We start from the raw sequence: 24265 nt of genomic DNA on the forward strand, positions 1-24265 counted from the left end.
ACAACAGGGAATCAGACATATATTGGCTTTAAACACATGCAGTTTTATTTTCATCATATAATAGGAAGTTTGAAAATGGGTAGCTTAAGGCTAATGCAGTGGCTTAGGAATGTCATTACTGCCCCAGGCTCAATCCAGCTCTCCTAGCAGTTGGTTTGCAACTTTATTATTGTCCTCCAGGCATTATGTCATGTTCAAGGCAAACAAACCAACAACAGAAGCAAAACTACTCATGTCTTATCAGGAAGGCCAAAGCTTACCCAGAATACATGTACTCCCAGAAGAAATCTATTGAGGACTCAGTAGCCAGAACTGGATCACATGGAGACTCCTTGATTAAAGGAAGAACAGAAAATGGAATTGTCATCATTGACTTTGACCAAAGTTGATCCAACACCTGTTCAGATCGGTACAATGCTGTCAGAAAAAGGAAAATGGATTTCCAATGCCCAACTAACCATCATCCACAAGGATCTTACAGTCCCTACCGAAGAAGGAGATTTTAGATAAGGAGCACCCACAGTTCAACTCAAAGTTAAAGGCACAGCCCTCCAATCACCAAGTCTGCCAAAGATGTCTGACACAAACTGCAATGAATTTGCCAAGTAGCAAGGCTGAGAACACAGTCTTCCACAAGACTGCCCTCACTTCAGATATGGGCCACAAGTCCAGTGGTACCCAGGGCCACCCATATATCAGACCATTCAACTACATAGATTCCTTACAGACCTCATCAGGTTCAATAATTGTTAGGACAACTTGCATAACTCAAAAGTTCTCTAGTTTAAATTACAGTAAAAAGAAACAAACTAGAACCAATCCAAGAAAGAGACATGTAGGGCAAAGTCATGGAAGAGTCCAGATACAGAGCTGCAGCCACCTTCTCGTGTAGCATCACCTCCTGGTGACTATAAAGTGTGACACAACTCAGAGAGGGCTACCAAGCAGGGGAGCTCACCTGAGCCTTGGTGTGCAGAGCTTTTACTGGGGCTCTGTCACATACTGCCTGTGTGCTGATGTCTGATCTCTCCTCCATCCCAGAGGTTCAGAGTTTAGTTTCTAGTTTCTCCAGAGGTCTAATTTGATGTATTCTGTTCCTAAACTCTGATCAGATATCACATGGTTAGACTAGGGTGTCCAAAGCCTTTGGCAAGCAGTTACTCCCATCAGGTAGGACATTCCAGGGGCTTAGATATCACTACCCCCAGTCTTTGGATTAAGCTGTCTTTGGATACAGTTAATAGTTTACTATACAAAAAGAACTGGTAACATATGATATACTTGCACATAATTTTGGCAGCCAAATGTACCACCCACCAATTCATAGTGTGATGTTCCTGCTTAATGTAGAATATCCCTTTCCATATTCCCTATCCTGTGTGTGTGTGTGTGTGTGTGTGTGTGTGTTTTAACTTTGAAACTTTTCCTCCCGCTCCATCTTGTCCAATGGTGCAATCAAGCTTCTTAAAATACTGCCAGCATAGAGGTGTGGGAAGCATTCTTAGTACCAGAAAATAAATGCTGTTTTCACCAGTGTGTCTGCATTGAGCCAAACCTACTCAAGGTCAAGATGCATGCTCATTCTTTTGCTTTTCCTTTGCCCTACCTTGCCCCTGGCCATCTCTCAGCATTCAACAGCATAGCCTGGATTCTGCTGCTCTGCCCCCATGAGCTGGGCACAGGTCCTGGAAGGAACCTCTCTCTAGCGTGGGAAGATGAGCCATCACCTGTGCTGGCTCAGTCCTGTCACAGCAGCACATCCCTGGTCTCCTCAATACCATGAAGAGTTGCTCTGCAACAGATGCTCTCCTGCTGTTGCTGCTGCTACTACTAATAGAACCTTCCACCTGGGGCACAGCCATATGTTTCACCAGATCAGTGGTCATTTTATTTCTCAGATGGCTAGCCCGCTGGTTTACTGCTCACCTGCACATTAAAATACTTTTGAAAGCCCTTAATGAAGCAGGAGACTTGTGTGGTACATTATTTTGTTAGGATATCTACAAAAAATATTGCACTTAGTAAAACTGAGACCCAAAGAAGTTAAATAGTTTGGAAAAAGTTACAGAGGCAGTGAGTGGATGAGCCAGCATAGAAATTCTGTCTTCTTTGTCTGCTTTGCCCAGGCTCCCTGCCAGAAAAAAAAACTAGGTCCAGCAGACTTTATTGCATCAGATTTTCTGTGTGCAGAAGCTTGTGAAGCATCATATCTAATAATGGCAACTTCCTGAGCTGGGAGAAAACCAAGACCAATATTGCCAAGGAAGGGGACCTCTACATTCATGACTCTGGACTCTAAGCCTCTGTCTGGCTCAAAGACCTAATTAATTTATTAATCTAATCACTTAAATGTTAAATTATTGAATCTTATCCATTTCATAAAGTTACTGGGTTCAGTTTTACCAGTCTGCTGTTACTCAGAATGGAATTATAGAGTTTCAGATCAGATGAAGGGAATCTAGCTGTCATTTTACAAATGAGAAAAATGAAGTGGAGACCCTCACCAAATAAGCAAAATAGCCAGATTAGAATGAGAGTCCAGATCTGGTTCTTCCTTTCCTACCATCTTCTATGGGAATGTTTTAGTTTTCTGCCTTGAGAAGGAAATAAAAAAAAAATATAAATCAATCTTGTCAGAGACTTTCGACTCCCTTCTACAGTCCCACAAAATACTCATGTCTGTCTGCTCTAATAAATGATTAAAGACTCCAGTTTCCAAAGGTCCTAAATTTTGGTATAGCCAAATGACTAAGTTCTAACAATCAGCAGTACATATAATTTGCTATTTCTAGAGTGTCTTAGAAGAGGCAGAGTGAGTTTCATCTCCTAACTGGAATGCAGATATATTGCTGGAGCTTTAGCAGCCATTATGAACAACAAGGTTACAATGGAAATGGAAGCCTCAAGATAGAGAACTTGGGGTTAGACAGCAAGAAGATGCCATTCCAGCCCTGGATTGCCTCTCTAGACGTGTTTGTCTATTTGTGAGAAATGAAATCTTGTCCTAAATCTAAAATGAGTTTGCTTTTATTTAGATTTTCTGTCACATTCAACCAAACATATTTGACTAAATTTCTAGAAGTAAGGTAAATCTAAAAGGACTTAATCTGAGTGATCTCTGTTTTTATCTTTTGCTTCTTAATAGTTAAAATTTCTTGTTCAAGAATGTGTTTGATCCAATTCATTTCCTCTCTCATTTTGTATTATTCATCATATAACTCACATTCCCCCTTATCAACATATAATTTCATACTAATACTTGTTGCTTTCTGAGCATGTCTTGAATCTCTGAATAATAGCATGCATTGCTTAGCAAGGGGACATGTTCTGAGGAATGTGTCAACAGGGGATTTCATCATTGTACAATCATCATATACAACATGCTTAATGCAAACTCAGATGCCTGGGAAGTCACTGGGCAATATCATCTTGTGGGATTCAGTCTAACATTGAGTGAAGGTTGGTTATTTGACACATGACTGCATGTTATAATCTATTTGGGACCAAGGTCCAATTATCTCTTAGAATAACTTATGATTTCTCATAACTGAAAACACATACCTCTCAGTAAATACTTAGGGTATTGTATTATGAATTATTAATGTTTGTTATCAATATAAGTTATTTATAACAGCCTAAAGCAGCAGAGACAAATTTGTGAAGCAGGATAGTATACTCTCCATATAGAAACAGAATCACAGAGGTTCAGAATCTGCATTCTAACCTTCCCAGGATGCTCCCAGAGGTAGAGCCTGAACCAGACCCCAGCCTTCAGATACATATGGAGCTTCCGCTACACACTGCTGCCTTAAATTCACAAATAGCTTTATGCTCTTTTCTTCATCCTGAATGGCATACTTCAAATGGGGTCCCTGACACCTAGAGGCTGATCATTAAAACCATTAACATAATTTCCTCATATTAGCAAATAATACTCCCATTCCCCTGCTCTGTTCTACTGTTAGTCACATCCCCTAGGGTCATGTCAACAATGGCTTTGCTGTCCACAGCAAGCCTGCTTCCCTTTCCCTAGTGCAGATCATCTCTGGGAGCTGTTTTGGGATGTCACCTGGTCATAAGAGTTCCATCTAGCTCTAAAGGCCAGCTCATCTGAATGTTTCGATGCGTGTCACAGCAGCACACTTTGGTGCCACATAGTAAGTATTTTATCTACTCAGGGAATCTGAGTCTATTCCATCTGAAACTTAACAGAAACTACTGCTATCTCCCAACCTAATTTTGGTCCCCAGCATTATTACCATTAAAGGCTCCTAATTATATTTTCCCCTTTAGAGTTTGTATTACATTATACCAAAATGCAAGTGCTTTCAAAGTTATTATCCTTCATTCTTGCTCTTTGAGCAGATAAACAGCTGTACCAGACCTATCTTGCAATTTGATATTCTCCACAGTATTTTAAGGTGTTTGGTTTTCAGTACACAATTTTGTAACTCTAGTCCTTTATTATCTGTAAGAGTATTTCTTTCCTTTTTCTATTTTGTAGTGAAACTACTTATTTTACTATCATCTCAAAATAAAGTGTAACAGGTGATCCTAATCTCAAACATGAACATCCTTTCCATCCCATCTCTTCTCTAAGGGAGTGGGAAGAGACAATGAAACATGCAAGTTCATCTCAGATAATTTTGTATAGTCCGTTCATTCTAAAAATATTTGAGGGCTGGGGATGTGGCTCAAGCGGTAGCACCCTCGCCTGGCATGCGTGCGACCCGGGTTCGATCCTCAGCACACATACCAACAAAGATGTTGTGTCCACCGAGAACTAAAAAATAAATATTAAAAATTCTCTCTCTCTCTCTCTCTCTCTCTCTCTCTCTCTCTCTCTCTCTCTCTCTCTCCCCCCTCTCTCACTCTCTCTTTAAAAAAAAATATATTTGATTATATTTATTATTGTTTAGATGAAAGTCTGAATACTTGTGAAGAAAGCCCGTAAAGTTTAAGGATCCACCCTGGATTTTTTTATCTAAAGTGTGACAGATCTCTGCAACTTAGTTTGAAAGAGACCAGTGGCAGTATGACTAGGATAAAATAAATTACATGTATTCTTCCCCAGTAACCGTGAAGGTATCTCAAGACCAAAAACCTAAGTCAGCTATTTCATAGCTACGTGAGAAAGTAGAAATTGCATGATTTCCCAAATTTTTATAAGCTGTACCTACAGTTCCATTTTTTTTCTTTTTTTTAGCCTTGATGTCTTTGGAGGAAGACAAAGGAGTTATGATGTGTTCTCAAGTTTCTCAAGCCACATAGGAATAGCGGCCTCTAGTAGTTGTTCAGTTCTTCACTGGAGCCTACCAAATGTTTGAATGGTGCACTTTGCAGTGGGTTTAGTGATGCTTTTTTTTTTTTATTGGCATATAATTTATTTTATTTTTATTGGTGCATATTAATTAGATGTGTAAAACATAAATTGAACAATGTCACTCCTTATTATAACTGCTACTACCTCCTCTCCTCACTCTCCCTGTCCCCTTCTATCCTGCTGGCCTCCCTACCTTTGTATCAAGAGTAAAGGGGAGTGCTGGGGATGTGGCTCAAGTGGTAGCGCGCTGGCATGCATGCGGCCCGGGTTCGATCCTCAGCACCACATACAAACAAAGATGTTGTGCCCCCCGAAAACTAAAAAAAATAAAGATTAAAAAATTCTCTCTCTCTCTCTCTCTCTCTCTCTCTCTCTCTGTGTGTGTCTCTCACTCTCTCTCTTTTTTTTTATTGGTTGTTCACAACATTACAAAGCTCTTGACATATCATATTTCATACATTAGATTGAAGTGGGTTATGAACCCCCAATTTTACCCCAAATGCAGATTGCAGAATCACGTCGGTTACACATCCACAATTTTACATAATGCCCTATTAGTAATTGTTGTATTCTGCTACCTTTCCTATCCCCTACTATCCCCCCTCCCCTCCCCTCCCAACTTCTCTCTCTACCCCATCTACTGTAATTCATTTCTCTCCTTGTTTATTTTCCCATTCCCCTCACAACCTCTTATATGTAATTTTGTATAGCAATGAGGGTCTCCCTTCATTTCCATGCAATTTCCCTTTTCTCTCCCTTTCCCTCCCATCTCATGTCTCTGTTTAATGTTACTCTTTTCTTCCTGCTCTTCCTGCCTGCTCTGTTCATAGTTGCTCTCATTATATCAAAGAAGACATTTGGTATTTGTTTTTTAGGGATTGGCTAGCTTCACTAAGCATAATCTGCTCTAGTGCCATCCATTTCCCTGCAAATTCTATGATTTTGTCATTTTTTATTGCTGCACAGTACTCCGTTGTGTATAGATGCCACATTTTTTTTATCCATTCATCTATTGAAGGGCATCTGGGTTGGTTCCACAGTCTAGCTATTGTGAATTGTGCTGCTATGAACATCGATGTGGCAGTATCCCTGTAGCATGCTCTTTTAAGGTCTTCAGGGAATAGTCCGAAAAGGGCAATAGCAGGGTCAAATGGTGGTTCCATTCCCAGCTTTCCCAGGAATCTCCAAACTGCTTTCCAAATTGGCCGCACCAATTTGCAGTCCCACCAGCAATGTACAAGTGTACCCTTTTCTCCACATCCTCGCCAGCACTTGTTGTTGTTTGACTTCATAGTGGCTGCCAATCTTACTGGAGTGAGATGGTATCTTAGGGTGGTTTTGATTTGCATTTCTCTGACTGCTAGAGATGGAGAGCATTTTTTCATGTACTTGTTGATTGATTGTATATCCTCCTCTGAGAAGTGTCTGTTCAGGTCCTTGGCCCATTTGTTGATTGGGTTATTTGTTATCTTATTGTCTAATTTTTTGAGTTCTTGGTATACTCTGGATATTAGGGCTCTATCTGAAGTGTGAGTAGTAAAAATTTGTTCCCAGGATGTAGGCTCCCTATTTACCTCTCTTGTTGTTTCTTTTGCTGAGAATAAACTTTTAAGTTTAATTAAGTCCCATTTGTTGATTCTAGTTGTTAACTCTTGTGCTATGGGTGTCCTATTAAGGAATTTGGAGCCCGACCCCACAATCTGTAGATCGGAGCCAACTTTTTCTTCTATCAGATGCAGAGTTTCTGATTTGATATCAAGCTCCTTGATCCATTTTGAGTTAACTTTTGTGCATGGCGAGAGAAAGGGATTCAGTTTCATTTTGTTGCATATGGATCTCCAGTTTTCCCAACACCATTTGTTGAAGATGCTATCCTTCCTCCATTGCATGCTTTTAGCCCCTTTATCAAATATAAGATAGTTGTAACTTTGTGGATTAGTCTCTTTGTCCTCTATTCTATACCATTGGTCCACCTGCCTGTTTTGGTACCAGTACCATGCTGTTTTTGTCACTATTGCTCTGTAATATAGTTTGAAATCTGGTATCGCTATACCGCCTGATTCCCACTTTCTGCTTAGAATTGCTTTTGCTATTCTGGGTCTTTTATTTTTCCATATGAATTTCATGATTGCTTTATCTATTTCTACAAGAAATGCCATTGGGATTTTGATTGGCATCGCATTAAACCTGTAGAGAACTTTGGGTAATATCACCATTTTGATGATGTTAGTTCTGCCTATACATGAACAGGGTATATTTTTCCATCTTCTAAGATCTTCATCTACTTCTCTCTTTAGGGTTCTGTAGTTTTCATTGTATAAATCTTTCACCTCTTTTGTTAGGTTGATTCCCAAGTATTTTATTTTTTTTTTGAGGATATTGTGAATGGAGTGTTTTTCCTCATTTCCATTTCAGAAGTTTTGTCGCTGATATTCAGAAATGCCTTTGATTTATGCGTGTTGATTTTATATCCTGCCACTTTGCTGAATTCATTTATTAGTTCTAGTAGTTTCTTTGTAGACCCTTTTGGGTCTTCTAGGTATAGAATCATGTCATCTGCAAATAGTGATAATTTAAGTTCTTCTTTTCCAATTTTTATGCCTTTAATTTCTTTCGTCTGTCTAATTGCTCTGGCCAGTGTTTCGAGAACTATATTGAATAGAAGTGGAGATAGAGGGCATCCCTGTCTTGTTCTGGATTTTAGAGGGAATGCCTTCAACTTTTGTCCATTCAGAATGATGCTAGCCTGAGGCTTAGCATAGATAGCTTTTACAATGTTGAGGTAAGTTCCTGTTATCCCTAGTTTTTCTAATGTTTTGAACATAAAGGGATGCTGTACTTTGTCAAATGCTTTCTCTGCATCTATCGAGATGATCATATGGTTCTTATCTTTAAGTCTATTGATGTGGTGAATAACATTTATTGATTTCCGTATGTTGAACCATCCTTGCATCCCAGGGATGAATACTACTTGATCATGGTGCACAATTTTTTGGATGTGTTTTTGTATTCGATTCGCCAGAATTTTATTGAGGATTTTTGCATCTATGTTCATTAGAGATATTGGTCTGTAGTTTTCTTTCTTTGAAGTGTCTTTGTCTGGTTTCGGAATCAGGGTGATGTTGGCCTCATAGAATGAATTTGGAAGAGCTCCCTCTTTTTCTATTTCCTGAAATAACTTGAAAAGTATTGGTATTAATTCTTCTTTAAAGGTTTTGTAAAACTCCGCTGTATACCCATCCGGTCCTGGGCTTTTCTTGGTTGGTAGTCTTTTGATGGCTTCTTCAATTTCATCCATTGATATTGGTCTGTTCAGATTGTGTGTATCCTCCTGACTCAGTCTGGGCAAATCATATGACTTAAGAAATTTATCGATGTCTTCACTATCCTCTATTTTATTGGAATATAGGTTTTCAAAATAATTTCTAATTGTCTTCTGTATTTCTGTAGCATCTGTTGTGATATTGCCTTTTTCATCCCATATGTTAGTAATTTGAGTTCTCTCTCTTCTTCTCTTCGTTAGTATGGCTAAAGGTCTGTCAATCTTATTTATTTTTTCGAAGATCCAACTTTTAGTTTTAATTTTTTCAATAGTTTCTTTTGTTTCAATTTCATTGATTTCCGCTCTGATTTTAATTATTTCTTGCCTTCTGCTACATTTGCTGTTGTTTTGCTCTTCCTTTTCTAGGGCTTTGAGTTGGAGCGTGAGCTCATTTATTTGTTGGTTTTTTCTTTTTTTGAGGAATGACCACCAGGCGATGAATTTTCCCCTTAAAACTGCTTTCATTGTGTCCCATAGATTCCGATATGTTGTGTCTGTATTTTCGTTTATCTCTAAGAATTTTTTGATTTCCTCCTTTATGTCTTCTGTAACCCATTGATCATTCAGTAACATATTGTTCATTTTCCATGTGATGTAGGATTTTTCCTTCCTTCTTTTATCATTGGTTTCCAGTTTCATTCCATTATGATCAGATAAAATGCATGGTATTATCTCCACCCCTTTATATTTACTGAGGGTTTCCCTATGGCATAATATATGGTCTATTTTTGAGAAGGATCCATGTGCTGCTGAGAAAAAAGTATAGCCATTTGATGATGGTTGATATATTCTATATAAGTCAGTTAAGTCTAGGTTATTGATTGTGGTATTGAGTTCTATAGTTTCTTTATTCAACTTTTGTTTGGAGGATCTGTCCAATGGTGAGAGAGGTGTATTGGAGTCTCCCATAATTATTGTGTTGTGGTCTATTTGATTCTTGAACTTGAGGAGAATTTGTTTTGTGAATGTCGCAGCACCATTATTTGGTGCGTAAATATTGATAATTGTTATGTCTTGTTGGTGAATGGTTCCTTTTAACAGTATATAATGACTTTCTTTATCCCTTTTGATTAACTTAGTCTTGAAGTCGATTTTATTCGATATGAGGATGGCCACCCCTGCTTGCTTACGAGGACCGTGTGCGTGGTATATTTTTTCCCATCCTTTCACCTTCGGCCTGTGTATGTCTTTTCCAATCAGATGTGTCTCCTGGAGGCAGCATATTGTTGGATTTGTTTTTTTAATCCATGATACCAGCCTATGTCGCTTTATTGGAGAGTTTAAGCCATTAACATTCAGAGTTACTATTGATATATGGTTTGAACTTCCATCCATGTTTGATTGTTTATCCTTTTTTAAAAAAAATTTTAGTTTGTTTCTCCATGATTGTCTTTCCCCTCGCCCTCTGTCTTTACTGAGGCACTTCCCACTGATGGTTTTGGTTATTGTTTTTCATTTCTTCTTCTTGTAGTGTTTTGCTCAAAATGCTTTGCAATGCTGGTTTTCTGGCTGCAAATTCTTTTAACTTTTGTTTATCATGAAAGATTTTTATTTCGTTGTCATACCTGAAGCTTAATTTTGCTGGATACAGAATTCTTGGTTGGCATCCATTGTCTTTCAGTGTTTGAAATACATTGTTCCATGACCTTCTTGCTTTCAGTGTCTGTGATGAAAAATCCGTGGTTAACCGTATTGGTTTACCCCTAAATGTAATCTGTCTCCTTTCTCTTGTAGCTTTTAATATTTTCTCTTTGTTCTGTATATTGGATATCTTCATAACAATGTGTCTTGGCGTTGGTCTACTGTGATTTTGTGTGCTCGGTGTCCTGTATGCATCTTCAATTTGTATATCTGTTTCCTTTTTTATTTCTGGAAAGTTTTCTGTAATTATTTCATTCAGCAGGTTACTCATTCCCTTGGTTTGAATCTCTGTACCTTCTTCTATCCCGATGACTCGTAAGTTTGGTTTTTTTATGTTATCCCATAACTCTTGGATGTTTTTCTCATGATTTTTTACCAGCCTTTCTGAGTTGGCTAGACTCTTTTCAAGATGATATATTTTGTCTTCATTATCTGACGTTCTGGCTTCTACTTGCTCCACTCTGTTAGTGATACTCTCAATTGAGTTTTTAATTTGGTTTATCATTTCCTTCATTTCTAGAATTATTGTTTGATTATTTTTTATAATCTCTATCTCCTGATAAAGATGCTTAACTTCTTCTTTTATCTGTTTATGAAATTCATTCTCAATGTGTTCTTTCGCTGCTTGAATTTGCTGTCTTGTATCCTCTTTAAGGTTCCATTCCATCTGTCTAAGGTGTTCCTTGAGTTCTTTAAATGACCATTTTTCTGATGACTCTAGGATCTCCTGAATATTTAGGCTGTCCTGCATTGTTTGTACTCCTTTTCTTCCTTGTTTTTTGAAGCTGCTCATGTTACTTCTTGTTCTGTTTGACTGCTGAGTTACTGTTTACTCCTATAAATTAATTTGATGCTTGGGAGGAAAGGTATTTGAAGGGAAGGGAAGAAGTCACTAAAGAGAATGAGAGTAGGCAGATAGAATTCAAGGAAAGGGGGATAAGAAAAATGAAAAGACTAAAGAAGAAAAAAAATAGGAACTAAAAAAAGAAAAAAATAAAAAAATAATAATAATTAAAAAAATTAAAATTAAAATTAGTAGAAAAAAATTTAAAAAAAATATTTTGTAAAAAAAATTAATAAAACAAGAAGAAAGAAAAATGAAAATGAAAGAAAAACCCAAATCAAAAAAAAGAGAAAAGAAAAAGAAAAAAGAAAAAAAAAACTAATAAATGCCGTCTTAGAGTTTGATTAACTTCTCTTCCAGTAGGTGGCGCTGTGCCCACCAGGTCAATTTTCTCCTGTCAATATGCGGGAACCAATCACTGTGCAGGAGCTCCTCCCAGACTGGGCGAGTCTCCAATCCTGAGTGTCTAGGGCCTCCTCTTGTGTCTAGTCACTTCCCACTTTTTCTCTAGCCAGGCCCCTCTCACCACAATACTGGCTACACGCCAGGTCTGCTGCTCCCGGGAGCCCTGTTTTCATGAACGACTGGGCACACTCTTCCAGTTTGCCATTCCCTCAGACCCTAAGTTTGTAGAGTTTGGGGCTGAGAATCCTCAGCGGATTTTACTTGCCCTCCGGTATCCACTTCCCCGTAGCTGGTGCAAGAGACCTCAGCAGTCAGCCCTGGTGGGAGCGGTAGTTCTGCGCCTGTGGGTCCCGCACCACCTCTGATTCCCTCGGGCTGGCTGTCGCACTCACGGAGAGCTGGGAGGGGCCCTTACGGGAGAGCTGGGAGGGGCCCTTAAGGTTTCCCCCATGTGTGGAGAGGGAAGGCTAGGGGATCACACACCTGTAGCTGCAGGTTTCAGTGAAGTTATCTCCTCCGCAGCAGTCTGATGACGTCGTTTCCCTTTGCCGGGCGACCAATGCAACGGGTGGGTCCTTCTCTCCCAAGCCCCGTTTCAAACCTGTGGCCACTACTTATGAAGGCTCGGTAGGTATTTACCTTCATAGGATGAGAAGGGCTGACCAGTTGTTTCAGCCGGATGGATTAATGCTGAGTCATAGCTGTTTGTCTGCGGGAAGCAGGTGACCAGGAGTTTGAATTCAGCCGATCAGGGCTCAGTGCGTGTTCTCAGATCACTTGGATTTTAAATTGTCACTCATCTTATCAGCTGTTTCATTTAATTCGGCAGCTCACTCGCGCGGTGAAGAGTCTGCTCTATGGTGCTCCGTGGGAGGCGGCGGCGGCGGCAGCGTAGGCGGCAGCGGCCTTCGGGAACCCCGGGGAGGGGGTGCGGGTTGGGGGAGGGGAGGCGGGGCCGTGCGGGCCGGGTACCGGACACGCGGGAGAGCGGGCGGGGTGGGGGAAAGAAATTGAGATCTAGATTTAGAGACTGAGCTTGGGAGGAGAGACAGCTGGGGAGAAGCAAGGTGGAGAGGCAGAGAGGAGAAGGAGATGGGGCCGATAGAGCCGTGCAGCTGGGGCTGCAGCCTTACTGCTCGCGCTGAAGTCGTGATGGACTCCCCCCACCTTGGCTGGATTCGTGGTGGATTCACTCCACTTAGGCCCCTTTCTTGACACGGTGCTGGGTTTTTGTCGACAGATCTCCTTTAATGATCTTTACCTCATCTTTTCAGACGCGGCGGCGTGGAGCACGGAGCTGCTTACTCACTTCCTGCCGCCATCTTTCTGGATCTCTCACTCTCTCTTTAAAGAAAAAAAAAGAGTAAAGGGGAAAAGTATTGGTGCACAGCTGGGCACCCTCTGCCATAGGATGATTCTAAATTCAAAAAGGGTCAGTATACCAAGAAAAGGTGAAAGTAAATAAAAAGATATTTGTTTTGGCTAACAGGAATGAAATAGAAGGCATGGGTGTAAACATCTTGAAAAGGGATAGAAAAATCCATTCTTTAAGTCTAGAGAACAGGTAATGTAAAGTACTGGTACCTAATAAGGACCCAATTGAGGACTCCATGACCACTACATTGCATTCTAGTCGCCTGGGGCTCTTGGGAGACAAACAGCAGATTCAAAAGCAAGATCACTTTGCAGAATTGTGCAGTTTAGGTATTGCACGAGAGTGTCCTGCCACGAAAGTTGGAAGGGATGAAAATCGCCCAATATTCTCCCTTTAGGCTGCTCCTTCTGGGAGTGGTCTGCATCCTCTGAATGTACAGTGTATTTTTCTTGCACAAAGTCATCTCCTGTCTAAGGAACTGCAACCAGATGAGGAGCCTTTTTCTAATTCAACCACCAAGAGGAGGTATTTTATCTGAAATTCACACAAAGGGGCCAAATGGGCTGGCAGCAGCCCAGTTCAAGAATAGGGGTGACTTGGACCAGTGAAAGTAGATGTGTGAGAAGCACCAGTGTATACCCCCCAGGTGGACATCCTGGAGCACACTGGAAGGGGCATGAGAAAAGGCTTCTAGTGTCTCAGAGCTGGATCTTCACATTATAACACTGCTATTTCATTTAAAGTAATTCTTTTTTTTTCTAGTACATTAGTCAGACTATGGAACATTTCTGTCATGTTCTAGGGTTTTAAAGACTTAGTATAAGGAGATTGTTCTTAAACCCTTATCTTCACTACTTGCTACTGCTAAGAGCTTGCAAATACATCAATTTTTGCTTGCAAGGGGAAAATTCCCAGAATTTGAGGCAGAGAGAAGTGGGTCTAACTTTGTCCCTAACTAGAGTCTTTTCATGGTTATGAGTCTACATTTTCTCAGCTGCAGAATGCCTTCATTTTGCTAGTACTGATGATTCCTTGAGTGCCTGATTATCAATTTCCCCTTCAGATCTGACATTTCCAGATTCTAGGGTACACAGCAATCATATCACTTTAGACAAAGGTATTTTTGTAAAAATTGATAAAATCTAGAAATGTACAGCCTTAACTTTATCAGTTTTTATGAAAATAAAACCAATTATTTCAAACATAAAAGTAAAATATCTTTTAAAACGTGTATTTTCAAAGATATTATACTTAGTAACACTAATATTTTTACTTAGTGGATATTTTACTTAGTAGTACTAAGAACTAAAGTATTTTACTTAATAGTACAAATATAAAGCAAATAAACAAAAATAAATTCATAACAATTTAATGTGTGCTCTTACATGTTTTAGAACAGTGTTTATTACATAGCAAACACACTAGAGGTATATATTATTGTCATAATTTTCCTGTTAGGAATACTCTTTTCTCACTGAAACAAGTATTATACAATAAAGAGTCCAACTGTAATAAAAAAAATACTTCAAAATGAAAATTGAATTTTTGTGGAGTTTGGAATGAGTTTTTAGGTTCCTTTATTCTGGTGTTGCCTTCTCTAAGGGTACCAATGAGCCTTTACTGAAATCATTTTTTCCTTTGGGAAAACCAATTGAAATGACTAAGCATACAAATGTGGTATATTTCCAAACAATATATTATCTTTACACTTTAATTGAATAGTGAATTATATTTTGTTATTCTATGAAACATTTCTACTCCTTGAATTTCTTCATTGGTCACCTTTATCTTCTCATTTCATATTCTGTCATTTCTTATGCCTTAATTTCATATTCTTTCATTTCTTATCCCTTAATATCAGTCCTCATCAAGCCTTAAGTGGTGAATGTGTTGTTAAACATCTTCAGGAAGATATTATTCTATCCCTGATTATATGATCTAAACATAGCACCAAATGTTTATTGTATATCATTGTTAAAATATTGAATCCTCATGCAAAGAAGAACCTTGATTTTAGACAAGAATTTCAGATTTTTTAAAAAGTCATCAAGGATAATTGAATACAGGTCAACCCTTAGATCTTAATCTAAAAGCTATTCATATCATAAAAGTGAATGGGAAGAGTAGTAGCCTTCAACATGAATAAATAATAACAGGGTCTACCTGAAGTAAACCAATAGGACATGATGTAAGGGAACTGTAGCTAATAAAATGTTAGACCTAGAAGTAAACTGAGAGCTCAAGTAGGAAGGGGTTCTTTTCACATGAGGAGATTGAGGTCCAGAGAGGCTTGGCAACACCCAAGAAATCACATCGGTTGAGGGGCCCACATGAACTTAGAAGACCACTGACCACAATCAGGATCTCTTTCTATCTTCTGAGTTCCCAAGAAAACATGCAGAATCCATGGCTGCATTCCAACCAGTGCCACCTAATGTTGTGCCCTGGGCTCAATCAAGAAACCCTTCTGGACCTTCTGGACTTCCCATCTGTAACACTATAAGCCTGAACTAGACAGGAGCTTAGAAACTTTCTTAGACCTAATTTTCTCTGACTCCTTGCCATAGATCATTTTTCCTGGTAATAGAAACCAGATCTTTTTCTTTGACACAATTTAAACTTGTAATTTTGGAACTATGAATGTGATGCTCTTAATCATCAAGGCATATTTTTTTAAAACACTTAAGTTGATGTGATTTTCAGAAATTCAGAAAACAAATTTCGCAATCACTTTTCCTAGTGATTGAAGAGAAGGTAAAAGGATGGATAAAAGGGACGTAATTACATGGTACATTTAGTCAACAACTGTACAGACAAAATGTCAAAAATAAGGGCACCATCAGGTGTTTCAGCTGTCCCATGACTCACCATGCTATGGATTTGCCTCTGGGGATCTATGTTTATTAGGAGAGTAGCGGCATAACCTAATTCAGATCATGACCTCTATGTACTGGCCTAGATTCTAATTCTGACTCTTCTACCTGCAAACTATATGACTTTGACCCAATGACTTTTCTAAACTTTAGTTCTCTGATATGTGAAATGGGAATAAGGGCAATACTTACCTCATGGCGGCTAAAAGAATAAACAGAGGTAGTATATTTAGATTAATTTACTATCATGCCCCATATGTAGTTAGCACTTTAGAAATGTACTTTCTGAGTAGTTAGCTCCTGTGCTGTACAAGTTGTTAAATACTTTGAACATCTTCTCCTATATACATTGAAGAGTGATTAATTAGGACAATGACATCACCCTGCACAGAGCATTTTGCTCAGTGCCAGCTCACTGAGGGTGAGCTCAGGAAGCAGGGGTTGGGTGAGCCAATGGTAGATGGCCAGTTAACTTTCCAAAGTAACACTAAGCATTGTAAAAACCAACACTCTTACATGATCACCCTTCTCTAACATCCATACTCTTAGTTTTATCCTCCCCTCCCCCTTCTATCCTATGGCTGGTTTAAAGGAAAATAGTGTATGCAATGAGGATAAAGAGCATTTTAGCAATTTGGATCTCACACCTGATTTTCATTGCTAATCCAAAAAAAAAAAAAAACTTATAGCAAATATTCCACAAAAGGCTTTGCCTATTTACCTAAAAATTACTTTAAGCCTGTGTTTTATTTTATCATTACTAAAATGTAAGACTACATTACCAGTTCAATTGAGCAAAATTATCTGTTGAATGACTTGTAAAACACCTACTGACTTTAATTGAGAAAGTTCATTTTGTATGCTCTTTCAGAGTATTTGTTACATATTTTTCCATTTGATTGCCAGAAAAAAAGGTCCTACAACTCATCATTTAACATTTATATATCACATATGAGCAATGAAACATTAGGTAAAAAGCATAGCTCTATCTTCTGAGTCTTCTATCTTAAAATAGATGACACAGAACTGACATGATGTGCTAAATGATATACAAACCCAAATCTGTGTGATAGGCTTACATTTCAACAAAGTGACCTATGTCAAAACAGTGCACAAAAAAACTTATACTGTATATATGATTTACTTTTCAAAGTCACAGTTCTCATTCCAATCTATTAGGGAAGTCTCTGGGAGGTATGAGGATATAGAAGATAGACCCAGACAGTTATCGAACATACTTCATTTTAATTCTGTGCCTGGCATGCATCTGTGGGAATTTTGCACATATCATCATGCATAACTCTCAGCCAGTCTCATGCAGTGTCTATATCTCTCTGAGTTCAGAAGTAACTTTCCCACAGGTCACATAAGTAGTCATAGAGCTGAGACAGAATTGCAAAGTCCCAGTACTTTCCCTTATACCATGTTTCTGGGATAAAGTACAATTCAATCTTGTATGGCTATTTTCTTCTTACCAGCATATAGCTCGACTCCTTGTCAATGAATTACCACATCTGGAGCTATTTCAGCTTTTTGCTTACATTTTACTTTTATGCACTGTTATAAAAGCTGCATTCCAGGAAGAAACACAGGCTTTTATTCAAACATAAAAATAGGCTAATGGCAATGACAGGGATGACTGTGAAGGGGGAAGAAAAGCAAGTGATATTGCCAAATCTATATTAGGAGTTACAGTCTTCATTAGAAAAGAACTCAAGCATCTCACATTGTGAAAGAGCATATGATAGAAGATACAATGTGGTGCTATAAAGAATTCCATTTACCATATGGTGTGTTAATATATCCCATTTCCTTGGGGAATGTACTAAGGATGAAAGGAGAATGGAATCCTTCAAAAATGTATTGAATAATCATTTCAGTCTGAATGGATTTTGATTATACCAACATGCACAATGACTCAACAAGGATAATGAAACACGAGACTCTGGATGTGTGTCGCACCCTTCTCTAGCTGTTGACTTCAGTCAAATATGAAATATTTCAACAGGATAGGACCTCCCAGGAGTATTTGATGAATCCCAGGGACAGCTTGGAAGGAACCCATGCCAAGTGCTACTTGTTTGTGAATTGCTGTCTTTACAATTATAACCAAGCTTAGCATGTTCATTGGTAATTAGAGGGACAAATGAAAAAAAAATCTCTCTATGGAAGGATTCAGCAACATTATTTAGGATATGTTAAAATAATAATTATGGAGCATTCACCTACTCAGAGGTTTAATAAAAAAAGAATACTGATTTAATCGTGATACTTAAAGCTTAGCACAAAAGAGCTATTGGAATAGAAGAGGCTAAACACTCTTGTAAGAACTGAAGGAAGCACTTTAAAAATATTTTACTGTGGAAAAGCTCTGCTTATCTCCCTATCTATAGAGCAGAATAATGAGAATGTACAATTTTCTGGAAATAATTATTGTCAATTGAGCAAGCTGACATATTAAAATGTAATATGAGGACACTGTGAAGAGATTAACATGACAAAAAGGAAGACCTTTTAGAATATTTCATAAATTCCTGTTTGTTAAATTTGTCTTCTTAATTTCATTTGAAAAATTTGTATTGTGATCAAGATATTTAGACTCAAAAGTATCACTACTTCATTAAAGTCTGAAGCTAAGACAGTGAAGGAATATTTAAGAAGAGGAATTGCAGAAACTGGCATATTGAATAGACTCTCCATCCTTCATCTTCACTAGTCAATGATGCCCTTAGTTGGAAAATGTTCCCTAATAGCAACTTCATGGAGGAATGAACCTTCTGCATCTTCTTCTTTACTTAGCATGCCATTAGGTATAATTGTCCTCTGTGTAAAAACTGATTTATTCCTCCTTGTGTGGCAGCTTCCTGCAGGGTACTATTATATTTAGTTCTCAAAATAATCCTAAGAGGTAGGAAATATCTGTTTTACAGTTGAAATTTGGGGAGGTGAAAATGTGCCCTGTAGGTCCAGACAGGGTTCAGTTCTGGATTTCCATAATTCTAGAACCTGTCCCTTGAAATGAAATATTTGCTACACATGGTAGGTCATTCTACATTATAGAATAAGACCTAACTAGACAAGTTAGATATCTATACAAACACACACTCTTTAACGATTCTGTTTGTATACCTCAAAGCAAATTTTAAAGTGGGTTTGGAGATGGGTTGTGTGATCAATAACATTTTCATTTAAACATCTAATTTTGCATACTTTATGAATTACAAATTGACCAACCAGATATTCTTTGTTGCCAAGAGTGTCACTTTTTCTAAAGGAAAGTCACAGATGTTTTTACCTTCTCAACTAAAACTGTATCATTTTGATGAGTAATAAAATATTGGCCACAGAATGGGCGTTACTCTACCAGACTGAAATTTTATGTTTGTTATATATTATTTAACATCTAAATTGTTTGGCTTCAAAAATTTCAGTAGAACTGACAAATCATACTTCTTGGATTCAACAACAGACCAGTGTTTGGCAGGACATGTTCTTTCCTCCTAATCTGAGAAGACAGAATGAAGAGCGGTGAAGCCCCAGCTCCGCCCCTGCTGGTCAAGGTGATGGTGGACTCTCCACTCCAGCCAAAAGATATCTGTCATTCCACTTTGGTAGCTGAGCTAGTAGACAAAAGGCATGTATTGTTTCTTTAACTTGCCAACAAATGAATATTATATACTTTTCTGTTCCACATAAACAGACATCATTGGCTTGACGGGGACTAAGGAGAGTTTTTATTGAAATTTCATCCTGGAAGGGAAGAATGAAATCTATTTGCTGGCCACACTTTCACAGTAGCTTTATATATTCATTCTAAGCCTGGAGGACTATGATATCGCACCTACCTTCTAACTGCTTTCCCTGTTCAGAAAATGAGTGGAAACTCCAAAATGCATTGCATCATTTTTTTCTGTTTATTTTATTTTTTTCCTTCAGAACATAAACCTTTCTTCTGGACAGTTGGCCTTCCCAGGTCATTCACAAATTCAAGTGCAGTTAAAAGGAAATCATTTGAGTTCTGGTTAAAGTCACGATGATCTCTAATTTTGTACATTGTTTATGTCTTATTTCTGGAAGAGAATGGATTTAATATGTGATACTGTGAAAAAGATGAGCCTTAGGTTATCAGGAAAACTGTCTGTAACCTCTTTCTTTGAAAACACACAGTTAAAGTAAAATAACTTGAAGAGAAAAGTGAAAGAAAAAGCAAGTTTATGCCAGATTAACAGAATTTTGAAGCCATTTGTGATTTTAGGAATAATGTACTAGAATTCATTCTCCTTATTTGAATTACATGAGGTTGAGTGAAGTTCAGAAGTTTGCTAGTCGGGTCATGTAACTAGTTAATTCCATTGCTGGAACAGGATCTTGCAATTCCAGGCTTAACAAAGCGCAGGTGAGTATGGATGGAGTGGGAGAGAAGGGCTTATGAAGGAAGGAAGGGTGGGCTTTTCTATGCTGAACTGAGAAACCCACAATCCCTCCCCAAGCAGGGCTTTACTGCTTTTGCTCTCTAGGAGTGGGAACTGAATTTAAATAAAACTAAAATTGATTTTTGCTTTTAACTTGCTCTTCAATGGCAATTTTGGAATATTGAATCATGAACCACCCTGTGACTTACCTGGTGGGTACTTATTAAATTTGGCAATTCTAGTATTTCACCCAGTATTACTGAATCAGAATATCTGGGAAATAGCCCAGATAATCTGTATTTTTAACAAGGTCTTTGGTGATTCACATGTTCATAGGTTTGAGAAAGTGAAGAAGCTAAGTTTTAGAGGGAAGTGATCTTTTCGCTGCGTAGGATCTGAATGTATCTTTTTTTTTTTTTTCAAGCTGAAGAGAGTGTAGCTATATTAAATTGAACAGTGACTTTGGTGATTAGAAAACTGTATTTTAAATCTTTTTTTAAAAATCAGAAATAGAATTAATCTGCAGACTGTGGATAATACTACTTGATTATTTTTCAAATGGTGCTCAAATAAATGTAATCCTTTGACTTAAATATGGGAATTGTCTTTTATTATGCAAGGAATTTTTATTTGCTTTTCATAATCCAAGGCCATCTCAAGGATGTATTAAACTCTCTGTGCAGGTTAATGAAGAAATCCTTCTTGATGCTTTGAATATTAAATAAAGTGAAATGATAGTGGCAGTGATGAGGAAACTGATTTTTGAAAAAAATCTACTGTCACTGTGCATGTTTTGGTGAATGTTTTATTGTAGTGCTTTTTATTTTATTTTTAAATTAATGGGTTCATTTTTTTAGACCTTAATTTTTTAGCAAAATTAAGAGTCAAGTTCAGTGATTTTTTTACATATCTCTACCCCTACACATGCAACATATTTCCCACCAGAGTGATACACTTACTAAAACTGAAACTACATTGACCTATCTTAATCACCCAAAGTCCATAGTTTATATTGTGGTTCACTCTGGGGTTTTGAATTGTACAGATTTGCACAAATCTGTAATGATATGTGTCCCCAGTATAGTACCATATAGTCGTTTCATTGCCTTAAAAATCCTCTCTCCTCCTCTTATTCATTCCCACTGTACCCACCAACCCTCGGCAATCTTTGATCTATCATACAGCATGTAAACTTTTTCAGACTGGTGTATCTTATTTAATAGTCTGCATTTAACGTTCCCTCTATATCTTTTCATGGCTTGCAGGTCATATCTTTTTTAAGCACTGAGTAATATTTCCTTGTGTGAATGTACTACAGTTTCCTTATATATTCACCTACTGAGGGACATCTTGGTTGGTTCCAAGATATGGTAATTGTGAGTAAAGCTTACAAATACATCAATGCACAGGTTTTGATGTGGACATAAGTTATCTGCTCCTTTGGGTCATTACCAATAAGCAAGACTGCTAGTAAATTCCAATAAACACTCTGTATGATGAGAATATATTAGTTTAAAAAGAAATTGTCAAATTATCTTCAGACATGCCTATAATATTTTTCATTCCCCATAACAAAGAACAAGAGTTCTTACTGCCCCAGACCTCACTAGCATTTGAAGTCAGTGATTCTAACTGGCGTGTAGTGATATCTTGTGGTTTTTGTTTGTATTGTTCTGATCAACATGATGTGGAGCATCTACTCATATGTTTATTTTCCATTATATACCTTTTTTGGTAAGGTGTATGTTAAAGTGTTTGACCTACTTTTAAATTAGGTTGTTTGTTTTCTTATTATTGAAATTTAAGGGCTCTTTTGTATATTTAGGGAAATGATTTTTCATAAAATGGATCTTTTGTAAGTATTTTCTTGGGATTATGAACTTATCTTGACATTGACTTTCACAGAGCAGAAGTTTTTTTAATTTTTATGAAGTACAGCTTATCAAGTGTTCATTGCATGAATCGTCTTTGGACTTATATCTAAAAAGTTGATACTATATCGAAGATCATCAAGATTTTCTCCTGTGTTACTATCTAAGAGCTTTGTACTTTTCCTCTTTTATATTTAGACCTGTAAGTCATCTTAAGTACTTTTTGTGAAAGGTGCAAGGTCTGCAACTAGATGCTTTTTTTTTTTTTTTTTTGCATACGTATCCAGTTCTTCTAGTATACTTTGTTGAAAAGACTATCTTTACTCCATTGCATTATATGGTCAGTTTTTACTGGTATAGGATTATTTCTGGGTTCTATATTCAGTTCCATTGGTCTATTTGTTAATTCTTTTGTGAATACCATACTGTCTTGATTACTGTAGCTTTTTAGTAAGTCATAAAGTTAAATAAAGTCACTTCTCCAACTTCATTCTTCTTCAGTATTATATTGGCTATTGAGAATCATTTGCCACTTCATACAAACTTCAGAATAAATTTGTCCACATACATGAAATAACTTTCTGAGATTTTTATTATGATTGCATTGAATCTATACAGAAAGTGTGGAAGACCTGATATTTTGATAATAATATTGAGTCTCCATATCCATTAACATGAAATACCTATCTTATTATTTTTTTCTATTTTTCTCATCCAGGTTTTCTTTTCTTTTATATATATATTATATAAGTATTTTATTTGGAGTGAGTACTAATGTAAATGCATGATGTTTTAATTTCCATTTCCTCTTATTATTGGTATATAGAACAGCAATTGACTTAATCCTGTATCCTATAGCCTTGATATGATTGTTTATTAGCTCTAGAAAATTTTTGTAAATTCTTTTGAACTTCCTGCATAGGCGATTAATATTATCTGGAAACAAATGGGTTTTACCTCTTCTTTCCCAATCTCTCTAGTTTAGTTCCCTTTCTTGTTTAATTGCATTAGCTAGAATGTCCTGCAATCTTGAATGATCTTGATCCCTTTCAATGATCTTGCAAAGGAATGGGGGGAGGGCATATCTTTGCCTTGTACCTGATCTAGTACTAAAACTATGAGTTTCACCGTTAAGTATTATCATAGCAGGAGATTTCTTATGGATGTCCTTAAGTCGAGGAAGTTTCCCTCCAGTTCTAGTTTACTGAGATGTTTTATGATGAGTAAGTGTTGTATTTATCAAATGCTTTTTCTGCATTTATTGATATGGTCATGTAATTCTTCTTTTTCAGTCTGTTCATATGATGAATTACATTAATGGATTTTTAAATTTTTAAACCATCTGGGATAAACCTTACTTGGTTGTGGTATAATTCCCTCTACACATTGCTGAATTTAATTTGTTACTATGTCATTGAGGATTTTAGCATCTATGTTCATGAGAGATGTTGCTCTACAATTTTATTTTCTTGTAATGATTATGTTTGGTTTTGGTAATAAATATGGCTGACCTCACAGAATGAGTTAGAAACTATTCCCTCTGCTTCTATATTCCAAAAGATATTGTAGATTATTGATATAATTTCTTCCTTAAATATCAGAATTCATCAGTTAATCGATGTAGGGCTGCTACTTTCTTTTTGGGAAGGTTATTAATTACTAATGTGATTATTTAATGGATATATGTCTATTTCTGCCTGTTTGAATTTGGCAGATTGTATCTTCTGAAGAAATGGATCCAGTATATCTAGTTATCAAATTTGTGCAAATAACATCTTTTATAGCATTACAGTATTTCCAATAATGCTATAAATGTTGTTTGGTTTCTTGTGTTTATATATTATTTGCTTTCAAAATACTGTAAGGCATAATTCTAAAATAATGTAATTTTAATACATTGTGCAGAATGTATTGAATATTGAGTATTAAATAGACACACTGAATTCTCTCAGCAATATATTTAGATATATCAAATATTGAATATTCAATATAGATATTGAATACTTTCAGTGATATATTTGAATTTGTGCTTCTAAGCAATTAAGTAAAAAATAAAATGCAAAAAAATATAATAGTGTTCCAAACCATGTTTGTTAGTGTTTTTTTAGTACTTTAGAAAAAAATTAATCAGTATTCTAAAAACAAAGGGCTGTGTCCTATCATATGTTGAGCTACTAAATCTCCTTAGAGACTCTTGAC

At 37.1% G+C, this 24265-nt stretch overlaps 1 protein-coding gene and 1 long non-coding RNA gene across 8 annotated transcripts in view; one reads left to right on the forward strand and one right to left on the reverse strand.

Annotated features, from left to right (window-relative positions):
• The window catches only part of B3GALT1 (beta-1,3-galactosyltransferase 1), a 582447-nt gene that overhangs the window by 278899 nt on the left and 279283 nt on the right, over positions 1-24265 (forward strand). The window lies entirely within an intron of this gene.
• LOC308630738 overlaps positions 1-24265 on the reverse strand; it is a 35192-nt gene that overhangs the window by 2342 nt on the left and 8585 nt on the right. The window contains exon 3 of the long non-coding RNA XR_014018015.1: positions 261-331. This is a non-coding gene — a long non-coding RNA (uncharacterized lncRNA). The remainder of the gene's footprint in view (positions 1-260; positions 332-24265) is intronic.

Source organism: Spermophilus citellus (genome assembly GCF_964194105.1).
Source record: "Spermophilus citellus genome assembly, chromosome: 11".
NCBI classification, from domain to species: Eukaryota; Metazoa; Chordata; class Mammalia; order Rodentia; family Sciuridae; genus Spermophilus; species Spermophilus citellus.